Below are 12,296 nucleotides of genomic sequence, written 5' to 3' on the forward strand. Positions count from 1 at the left end.
GGAACTAAAATGTAGACCAAACAAAACCGAGGCGGAACATGTGAGGAGAGATGTTCAGAGTCGAGAGACGGACTTACGTGTTATCGCATTGTGCGCAGTAATCGTGATCTAAGCAAGCCGAGTCCAGGTCGTCCCTTGGGGGGTAGTTCTTTCTGAAATGAGGATTTAAAAATCTGCGCGTGGTCGTCGTTTTTTGCTCACCGTAGGGGAGTCTATACGATACCGCAGTGTCCGTCGTCCGTCGTCGTCGTCGTCGTCCGTCGTCGTCGTCGTCGTATTCTGTGACACGTTTCTTAACCGCTTGTGCTATGTACCTGAAACTTCATATACCATCATTCGCAAGGTCATATGTACCCTGACACTGAATTTCGCTCCGGTCTGATTCTTGACTTTGCCACCAGGGGGCTAAAACCGAAAAGTTAAAATGTGCAATATCTCATTTATTACTGATTTGTTTTTGACAACAATTTTATGGTGGGTACCCCTAGCAAGGATACATCACATATCATACGGGTTTTTGATTTGACCTACTTTTCAAGGTCACAGAGGTCAAACTCTAAAATTTCACCGATTAGTGGCACGTTTTGTCTTTATTCGTCCTATAGTCTTTAAATTTGGTATGTAGACACCTGTTACATAGCTCTACATGTTGACAGAAAAAATCAGGTCGATGTGGCGTACTTTTCAAGGTCACAGAGGTCAAATGGTGTGAATTGGCCGTTTGTGTGTAAATATGGCACGTTTCTTAACCACTAAAGCTATGAACTTTAAACTTAGTACACATAACCCCCTAGGTCAGATGACCTGTGACACTGATTTTCGGTCTGGTCTGATTCCTAACTTGGCCACCAGTTGGCCAAAACCAAAAATAGTGAATAGTGCCATATCTCGCTTATTACTGATTAGTTTTTGGTAAAAATTTTATGGTAGCTACTCTTAGCAAGGATACATCACATATGATACGGGTTTTTGATTTGACGTACTTGTCAAGGTCACAGAGGTCAAATGGTGTAAATTGGCTATTTCAGCGTAACTGTGGAACGTTTGTTAACCCCTAAGGCTATGAATTTGAGACTTTATACAAAGGACCCCCTAGGTCAGTTGACCTCTGACCCTGAATTTCAGTCCGGTCTGATTCTTGACTTGGCCACTAGGGGGCCAAAAGTGAAAACCTAGAAAGTGTGATATCTCGCTTATAAGGGATTCGTTTTCAATAACATTTTTATGGTAGGTTTTACTAGCATGGATACATCACATATCATATGAGTTTTTGATCTGACCTGCTTTTCAAGGTCACAGAGGTCAAATGGCGTAAATTGGTCGTTTGATTGTAACTATGGCACGTTTCTTAACCACTAAAGCTATGAACTTGAAATTTGGTACACATGACTCCCTACGTCATGTTACCTCGGACACCGAATTTCGATCTGATCTGGTACTCAACTTCGCCACCAGGAGGCCAAAACTAAAATAGGTAAAAAGTGCAATATCTCATTTATTAGTGACTTGTTTTTGATGATATTCTTATGGTACTTACTCCATCAACGATACATCACATGTCATACCGACTTTGGTTTGACCTATATACTATACATGTACAATGTTACTTAATCTGGATGAATTCCAAAGCACCAAATATCTATACGGTGAGCACAATGGCCCCTGGCCGTTTCATCTTTATGAGGTATCACGTGACCATAAAGCAGACGGGTCAGATCAACATTCCCGAGTAAGGGTGAAGCCGAGCACTTGGGAATGTATATCTGACCCGTCAACTTTAACGACACGATTTTAAAAGGACGAGCTGGCCTGGGAGTGAGACATGTTGGATTTCTCACAAACTGACTTTCAGCAGCACCGTGACTTTTCCAAATGTAGTCATCGAAAACCCCAGTAAGCAGTACACGAGAACGGAACGTAATCGCACGCTCACCGGAAGCAAGCCATGTTCAAGACTGCCTCCCGAATTGAGCAATGATCACTGAAGTGACAGAGGGGTGACGTAAACGTTCGACCTCTGGTTCACTCGGGCGTCGTAAACGTTGCGTTTTCCGAGCCAGGTCCTGTGCGTGCAAAAATGACGAATAACATGAATAATGCGTGGTCCACCATGGATTATATTTAACATGAAAAGAAAAAGACAGCTTACCTGCATGTTTCCTTCGGGTCATCACATTTACAGTACCCTGGTTTCACCCAGGGCCAGATACCAGTTCTTGCCTTCCCGCACCATTTTCCGTAATTCGTCAGATTATCTTGTGCGTGAGAAAGAGCAAAGCTTGAAGGAAGACGTGAAACAATGTGTTGTAGGACGGATGAAGAGGTAAGCCCAAGGGTATCAAAATGTGCTACCCAAAGTATCAAAGGTCCTATACCCAGGGTAATAAAGATGTGAGGTCGAGGGTACAATATCAACGATGCGGTACCCAAGGTATCAACGATGTGATACCCTGGACATCAAAGATGTTGTTACGAGGGTAAAAGCAAACTAATGGTTACAGTAAATATGTCTTACCTGAAGCCATCACAACGAGAACCTTGAGTGCAATCATTTTGACCTCTTCCTTCTCCGAGTCCCACTTATCAAATGTCAATGATGCGTTCGTCACGTTTATATACTATCTATTTGAACTGACAAAGATACTAGGCAGGTACATGTACCATTACCTCATCTATCTCGTCGCCACTTACCTCCAGTGACGTCACAGATCAGTTTTCAAAATTTGTTTGCTCAGCTGATGTACCGTCGGCCTCCACAAACAGATTCGAATACAAATGTATATAAAATGTGAGTTGTGTCTCGATATACACCTGGCAAAATCGAAAATACATTTTTGGCATCTGCAATACTCATTTTTTATGAAGGACGTCGTAAAAAGCAGTTGGGATGTCGAGTAACGATACCAGCAGCGGCCAGACGGCACGGGCATATAGTGGCCGTTGTTGTCCATGCGCACCCGGTTCGACACCAGTCTATACGGCCGATGCGCTCCGTCCTTGGTCAGGTTTATTTCGGAGTTTCTTCTGCAGTCGTGTTGTCATTACGTACCCAGCCGACAGGCCCAGACTACCCGGGTTGATTTAGGTGTTTGCTCTCCTATAGACTGGTTACCTACCAAGGCCAAGGAGATCAGTCTACCCCGTGCAGTGGTACTGCGATTGAGAGCAGAACTTGCTGTTCGCGTGAAAAACTAAAACCACTTGGGCGATGTTCCGCTTCATGGCCGCCGCTCCAGCAATACAACACTTGGCTTCAGTGGGTATTTGGGAATTCAACCAGCCAGTAGATGGGAGCGAAAGTATCATCAAAAGACGCCAACCCGCATTCGATGAGCAGGTACTGAATGACCGCTGGAATGAGTTAAGTGTCCTGCCGCGGGGGCGGTCAAAGTGGAAAACGATCCAGTGGAACCACTCCTTTATTATGAAGTTCTGTTTGGGAAATAAGCAGGACAAATATCTGACCCTTTCAATGAAGGGACAGGGTCAAATTTGTAGTACACTTGTAGTTCAGCTTGAAAAATCACAGTAATGTTATCATTAATCCTGTGGTTCTGATCATAATTTAATCCCGAGGCTTTCTAGCCTCCTGGGATCACTTGATGAGCATGATTAATTGGTGAGATAGAAGCCACTTGCAAGTAAGTTGAAGTGTGATTTAGATTCGATCGAAACCTTCCGACGTCCGCGTTCATTCATGTATATATGGTCAGGTCAGCTAGCGTCTGCTATGTCATGTTATTACACCATTCCCGATTGAGGGTCCCATGGAATCGCATCGTTTAGCTCCACTCTGCTCATTGTATTTTTTAAAATTGTATGGCTTGCAATTGTGTCAGGTCCGGCCAATGGAGACCAGTTTGCCACTGGCAAACCTGTAGACCAGTGCAACCTGCTCAGGGTCGGACCATCGGCTACTAAACCCGTACCCCAACCAGAGTCTTTGACTTTGGTGTGGAGGGTGGCCAGACACCCAGATGGAACTAAAACCAACATCCATCTTAAGAGCTGATGAGCTCATTGTTGAGCCCTTGGCCATCTATCGACTCCTTGAGAGGAGATGGGCTCCACAAGGAGTTACCCAGCCCGTGAATCAACATAGCAAGGAAAACAACGATATCCATACCGGACTCCAGACTCTTCTTGAGTGGTCAACATTCCTAGCGTGGGCATGGAACGACAGGTTTGGTTCGTATTAAGGACACCGCTCCAGCAGTTCTGAAAGCAACTAATTGGTAGCTCCTATTGCACCAACTGTGAAATTACTAAAAACTAACCAATGATTAGTTGTTCCAACAAAAAAGGGTAGTAAAATTACCATTAAAATGGTTAAGAATTACCATGTTGATGACGTATGATGACTGTGAGGATCAGCGCAAAACCATTCAACCTGTCAGTTGTCTAGATCTACGCTCCAACAAGCTATGGATCCGAGGACAGGATTGAATGGCTTTTACGACGATTTCATGGCTACTATGCAGTATCTCCCAAAGCAGAACATAATTCTGGTAGTAGGGGGCTGCAACGCAAAAATCGGCACCGACGCCTAGGACCAATTGAAAGGCAACGTCGGGAGATTGTGCTCAGAATAACAAACAAGAGGGACCTCCGGATAATTGAATTTGCTAGATTCCATGAACTCGCCATAGCCAACACCTTCCAGCCTCAAAAACTCAGTCGAAAGACAACCTGGCATTCTCCTAGTGGTAACACACACAACATGATCGGCTACATTATGGTTACGAAAAGGTTCATGAGCAGCATCAACATGGCTAAGACCAGGACCTATCCAGGAGCAGATGTTGGATTTGACCATGAGCCTGTCCTCAACCCAATGGCGCTTTTACTCACCTCATGACAAGCCACAATCCAGGTTACAAGCTACAATCCAGGCTACAATCCAAGTTGTCCCTTGAGACTGATATTTCTGCTCCAAAGGCTGAATTTCAAATGTTAATTGCTTAATAAATGCCAACCCGCTCTAAATTCTTTTTACGTTTAATCATAATTATCATGCCAGTGAACAACATGATTATAGGTATCTCATAAAATATAACCCATACTAGTCCAGCAAGTCAGGAATGCAAACAGGATGATAAAAGTAGGAAACAGGTTAAGAAGTTTCTATGTTATACCCGATTAAACAACTGATAAAATGATAGAGATAATATACTAGTATTGTACCGTCCTTTATTACGAGCTAGACTGTACATTCGTAAGAGGATTCTTGCCAGATTTCTTATATAGTTAAGATCTAAAATAAGAAATCTTGCAACGAAATGTACATGCACTCGTTCACAAAACTGAATAATATCTTTAAAATCTTATACAAATCTTAATTCTTGATTTTGGCCGGGGAGATCAGAGCCGCGATAATCGATTCCTGTCCCATGCAAGGACCTACGATGACCACCGTAAACATGGTAAACGAGCAATTTTTGTTGCATGCAATCATGATCACAGGTCGTAGTGACAAAAAGCATCAGTCTACTTTAGGTTCAAGGATCAGAATCACAAATAGCTACGTAACAACATTTTTCACATGTGAACATGCGTATGGGGTCGGATTCTATTCCACGATATCCATTTTAAAAGCAATCGATGTCAAAATAAGTTTATGCACTGTTTTCTTTGAATCAATTTTCACAAATACAGTTATTGACGCTGGTTGTGTTGTTATTGATTAAACGTTGTCTTGTTAAAGCCACAGTTATCTTGCTGATATCAGGCTCTATTACATCGGTTGTGTCTGTCGCAGCAGAACTAGGGACACAAGATCAGAGAGGTGACTTAACATGCTATTTTCGAAATTCACCATTTCCTGATCAGCGCCTCTTGTAGCGGAGCTCTGAGACGTAGACGCTGACGTCCTCAATTACTTCGAAATTGATTTACTTTTGGCAAACTATTGACCAAACGAAGCTTGATATGCCTAAATATTCTTGTCGCATGGTAATTTTGTGCTTTTACCTTTGATATATGTTGTTGTGAATTACGTGTACGCTCTATTAAACATCCTTGGTTTCAGTTGATGTGTCTGGCATTTGACGGACGAATGTTTGGGGTCAGTCTGACTGCAGTCTTAAAGAATGTCATTTGTACACAAATGCATTTGAGATATACATGTACGCTCGTGCCATGCAAAATTCTGCATTTTAACATAACCAAGGAGGCTCTTGGTTGAGTTTCCAAAAACTCTCAGTTCCGCAAACAGAAAGAGGCTAACTATGATTTGTGATAGCAATGTATTTCAGAATGTCCCTTCGACAATCAAATCGTCATTGATCCATTGCCGAAATATGCTTATCTTTAATAGAAAATTTCGCGTTAAGGAGGTTTTCACAAATTTCACGAGTAGGTCATGATCGCAAAAGCATTCTGCCGCGAAAATCCTTTCCTTTTCGGCAAGAATTCCATGCCATTGTTGGCATTGTAGGGCAGAGACCTGTATTCATCCACGACCGGAAGTGTGGCACAGTCACATAGAGCTTATCAAAATGTCAAGTTGTGGTAAATACATGGCTGGGATGGACCAAAGTGGAAATAATTCTCAATCTGTGGTTGATTCTTAATCTACAGAGTCAGGCCATCACAGAAATATGCTTTTTGATAATATATTTAAGAAAATGTGGTCTCACTGGTCAGTTTAGAACTTGTACTTTGACAGGGCCATATCAATGCGCCAGTGACGTTTTGATGGATATGGTGTACGGAAATCTTTTTTTCTCAGGCAATCGGTATTGGAATTTTTTTAAACTTTATTATGCTATTGGCAAAGGGTTCTTCTTGACACATATAAAATTTTGTGCAGATTGATTGGTCCAATGAGTATTTTTTTTACCAAAACCTATGCACAACAATGTACACGTAATGTACACATGTTTTAATAGAGGACTCTGGCCTGTATCCAGCTACAGCCCCTATTTTGATCGAGGTGTTTAAAGAAACTGTGGTATAAGTTTGCAATGACACCATCAATATCTCGAGAAAGCAGGTAACCCAATTAAGAATTCTATTGCGTGTAAATGCAATTCATGACTATATGGGAGTTATTGCTGGTCCTGACCAACATGGACAGAGCTCTAGCAAGTTTAATGTTTTCCTCATTTTCAATTCATGACAATGGACATTAACGGAACTGATAGCAATTTAACTTTCGCAATTTTACGAGTTCAGTCAATTCTTCGATGTGGTATGGCATGCTCGAATATTCCGATGTGCGTTGCCTTTTTCACGACCCACCAGCACAGCCATGACGGCTATGATGTTACGGAAACCTGTCATCTTCACAAGGATGCTGCTACCAAGGACTGGACTTGCAGAGACGGGAAAACAGGGCATCGGCTTTGGAAAAAGCAGGTAGGCAATATTTCGGTTTTTATATTCGCAACCTATTTTGCAATAAAGACATAATTTGCTGTTGTTGCGTGCGCAACCGGTTAGACACTAGGACGGCGTTGCTTGCCCTACTGACAAGCTCGCACTGGACGTTTTGATATCGGAATTTCGTTAGTCCTAGACTGGTTGCCTACCAGGGGTAAAGAAGCCATATTTAGTATATTTAGTGTGTTCGGTTTAATTACAGTTAGTATGAATGACTCGTTCTATGGAACGATCTCCATCATCCGCGCATTGCGCCCATAATTGTTAGAACTCAAATTTTCTTCAACGACGTTAACCGGAGCGCCCGAGACTGGAATATGCAACTTTATGCAGCTGTTGAAACAAAAACCTAATTCTTGCGCGAATGCATGGCGTACAGTCAACTGAGGAATAAGGTGTACACCTACACTTCAACTTTGAGGGTAAATTATGGTCGTCTGATGATTACTTCGATTCAACTGAACTGGTAAACATTTTTCACAAATATATGATAAATTACGTGAAACTGCACAATACTACTTTCAAATTCAGACCGACCTCTGCTTTAGGCGTACCTGTCTATAATGAAGTCGTATTTTAAGTCGTGCACTGCAATTTGGATAACCACTTCGTTGTAGCCATCTTATACACTGATCCAATTTGATATTATAAACATTACTGTAAAAATCCAGATGGAATGGCACAGTGAAAACGTTCGTCGATTAACTGAATATTAGATAACCGTACGTAATTCAATATCGGAGATGAGGTCGGAGTGGGACTCGGAACGAGCCAAGGCTCAGATTTAGCGGAATCTGCAATAAACATTTGAAAAGTTCCATTAGTATCAATTTGCTGAAACCCATATATTTATCGACTTAGGAAAAAAAAACCAACATGCATGACAAAATGATCTGCATTATTCTTCTCGGACCATTTCCACATCGGCTGTGGTGGGGGAGAAGGCCAAACGTAGCAATTTTTACAAATAATTATCATATACATATTCTATAGCGATCTTTTAATGTGCATTGTTTTTGGGTGTTTCCGCTCAATTTTACCATAATTTCCCAGTTTTCCCAGTTTTCCGCAGTTTTCGTAGATTCCGCTTAATTGCCCTGGCCATCAGGATGATTTTCAGAGTGGCGCTCATTGTTGCCAACCTGTCTATCATATATACAGGGTATACCAAAGAGGCTGTATCCGCCTATACGTTAATAATGGGTTTATATAAACAAGATGAGCGCATTACTTATGAAGATTGTCTAATCAACAAAGAGAGACAGCCTTCCATCTCTCCCACAATGTAATGTATCAAAACCTAATTTTAACAATTTCATCCACTTCATTTAAAGCTGTCATATCTTAACTTTTAACCGCCACGCCGAACTAGCAGAGGGGCACCTATCGGTCGTACCGTGATGTAAGGATCTATGGCCAGTTCCCACCGTGGGCGGCATCGGTATTTTACCACACAGGGCTAAGTGTCATAGTCACAGTGGCTCTTTTTCATTACTCCTGGAGTCCTTATCGTAATGTCTACGTCTACAGCCAAGATGATATCAGCGGAGATTTTAAACTGATGTATCATTTTCATTTTAACGAGCTCACATACATTGCTGGCGAATATGGCAATGATGTCATAGGTGTTAGCACTCATCATGGAAGGAAATATGTCGCTGAAAAGTTGCGAGCATTTCAATTCGATTTGATTGGAAGTAGCAATTGCCGAGAGTTGATTCTACCGTATGGTGAACTTGAGAAAAGCGTCGGTCCAAAGAATTCGAGGTTCAAATATTTCAAAATGGTTTCATGTGGTAAGAATGTTTTCTTGGAGTTGACCTTTCGATGCAAATTTCAGCAGCACAAAAACAGGGGAAAGGACCTGTTTATGTCTTGGTTAAATTGGTATAAAATAGTAAACATAGGGTTCGTTCTTAAACTTCGGTATGTTAAAAGCCTAAAAGAGATAAATTACTCTCTTGTGCCTGAAGCCGAAAGTGCTTTATTATCTGATATGGATAACATCATGTTAGAGAATATCCGATGTGATTTGAATGGTTATCTCTATAAATCATCAGCCAGAACACACTCCATTACCATCTTAGAAAAACCGTACGAGTATAATAAATCCACGTCGATTATCTTACGTGATGATTTTTTCAGAAAATTGGGAGACTCCGCAATTCTGTCTTTGTTAGGATCATATAATGTCGTCGTTGAGGTTCATCGGGCGAAGTTCGTTACCATATTTTTAAGTAAGCTTCCTTAGGAGAGCTTTAGGCTGAATCCTAAGAATCACGCTCAATTTCTGTTTAGGTTGCAAACAGGGCCATGCCTGGATGAATCCGAGGTGGAAGCTAAGAATACGTTATTGATGACCTTACGTGACCCTTTTGTCTCCAACCATTGGTTAATAGTCGGTGCGAATGAAAGATTATTTGCCTGGCCCAAATTCGCTACTGGTAAGCAAATGACCGCAAAGGTATTTACTCTGTAACAAAGTACTCGGGTGGACTTATATTGTTTATAAAGCTGAGCTGCACGAACAAATCTCACAGTAGCTGATTAAGAAACTAAGATGAGACGGATACGGCACAGCTATGGATGCAATATTTCTGACTGCTACTATGTCAAATAATTTACTACGTTAATTTTTCGGAATTTGCACACTAGAATCTTTGTCTAAATTCTTATATCTACGCGAAATCGAAACAGACATCATAGCATTCCACTCTCTACCGTAAGGAATTTCCGTGTTGCATCAATAAATTCATTGATATTCCGGGAGATATAATTGTCGCAATAAGTATATTGAGGGAAATTACACATGCAGTAAAGTGTATTTCGGATTCTTTTAGATCTGGCCATATTTACTTGGCTCTTCTCTTGTCACTGAATTGTAATAGTGTGATCACCAATATTATAGTAATGAAACACAGCCTTGGGCAACCGGTGTCATATTATAGTTGACCAGGTTTAGTTGACTTCATAAAGGAGCATTGGTTAGGCAAGAGTCTTTAAATAAAAAATTTGAAAGACTCTCAGACTGGTTGAAAGACTCTGGTCAGGCAAATCCCAAGGATACTAAGTAATCTTGTTCTGAGCAACACCACTATCTTTTAATAAATGTGATGTGGTCACATTCCGGAGTTCAACTAAGTGCCCTTGGTCAGAACGATATGAAAACACTATGAGCAAGTCGATGACTCTCATTTGAATGACGGTCGCCGTATTTGAAAGATCATCTTTCAAATGAGAGTCTGGAAAGAGTCAGTTCGACCACTAAACTGTTATTGCAATACAACGCAATAGTTGTAAATTGAAAGTGAAAGAAAGCGTTATTCGGAGGTTTCAGCTTGCATCTTCTTTTATTGACGGTCATGGCCTCTATGGACCATATAATACAATCCATCAGAATACAATACGGCCGGAGACCTTTTCCAGGGGGACATTTTCCACTTCTACACTGGATTGTGTGACCCAGTTCAATTTTGTCATCAATCAATTGAGTTCACCATCGCGTTGCAAAGATATCTGGTCGATCATCTTCATCGAATCGGAGTTTACGTCCTCATTTCAAAGATGTCTGGTCGCCGTCGTCACCGAGTTGGAGTTCATGCTAACGTTCGTGTTTCAACGATCGCTGGTCGAGTGCAGTCACCGAGTCGGAGCTTCTGACCACGTTTCAACGATCTCAGGTTGATTATCGTCACCGAGTCGGAGTTCATGCAAATCTTTTGATCGTTGTGTTTGTATTTTTATGTCTATTTTAGACTACTTCTCAATGTTGGCTAGATGCATGATTTGCTGTAATGTTATCATTAATCCTGCGGTTCTGGTCATCATTTAATCGCGAGGCTTTCAAGCGTCCTGGGATCACTTGATGAGCATGGTTAATTGTGAGATAGAAGACATTTGCCAGTAAGTTGAAGTGTGATTTAGATTCGATCGAAGCCTTTCGACGTCCGCGTTCATTCATGTATATACATGAATGAACGCGGACGTCGAAAGGCTGACCTGACCATACATATATGGTCAGGTCAGCTAGCGTCTGTTATCTCATGCAATTACTCCATTCCCGATTGAGGGTCCCATGGAATCGCAACGTTTAGCTCCACTCTGCTCATTGTATTTTTTAAAATTGTATGGCTTGCGATTCTGTGAGGTCCGGCCAATGGAGACCAGTTTGCCACTGGCAAACCTGTAGACCAGTGCAACCTGCTCAGAGTCGGACAATCGGCGACTAAACCGGTACCCCAACCGGAGTCTTTGACTTTGGTGTGGAGGGTGGCCAGACACCCAGATGGAACTAAAACCAATCTCCATCTTAAGAGCTGATGAGCTCATTGTCCAGCCCTTGGCCATCTATCGACTCCTGTAGTGGAGATGGGCTCTGCAAGGAGTTGCCCAGCCCGTGAATCAACATGGCAAGGAAACAACGAAATCCATACCGGATCGGATGCGTCCCGGGTTATGAACGTTCGCGCCTACCACAAGCCAGGGTGGAGTTGATAAATGTGCACCTGGCATCCAGACACCCATAATCTGCCTTCGGCGACAGAACATCGTTATCGGAAAATGTCATGTGCGGACCCTGAATGCCAGCTGCGGATAAGGTCGTACAGCTCGAGTATGAACTCCAGCGGTACAGGTGAAATACTGTTTGTCTGGCTGTGGCCAGGCTCACTGGTACAGGTGAGATGACAAAAGCTGATGGACACAGACTCTTCTTGAGTGGTCAACATTCCTAGTGTGCGGGTATGGAACGGCAGGCTTGGTTCATAAGGACACGGCTCCAGCAGTTCTAAAATCAACTAATTGGTAGCTCCGATTGCACCAACTGTGAAATTACTAAAAACTAACCAATTATTAGTTGTTCCAACTAAAAAGGATAGTAAAACTACCATTAATATGGTTAAGAATTACCATAG

The sequence above is a fragment of the Lineus longissimus genome, chromosome 10, assembly GCF_910592395.1.
Source record: "Lineus longissimus chromosome 10, tnLinLong1.2, whole genome shotgun sequence".
NCBI lineage: Eukaryota > Metazoa > Nemertea > Pilidiophora > Heteronemertea > Lineidae > Lineus > Lineus longissimus.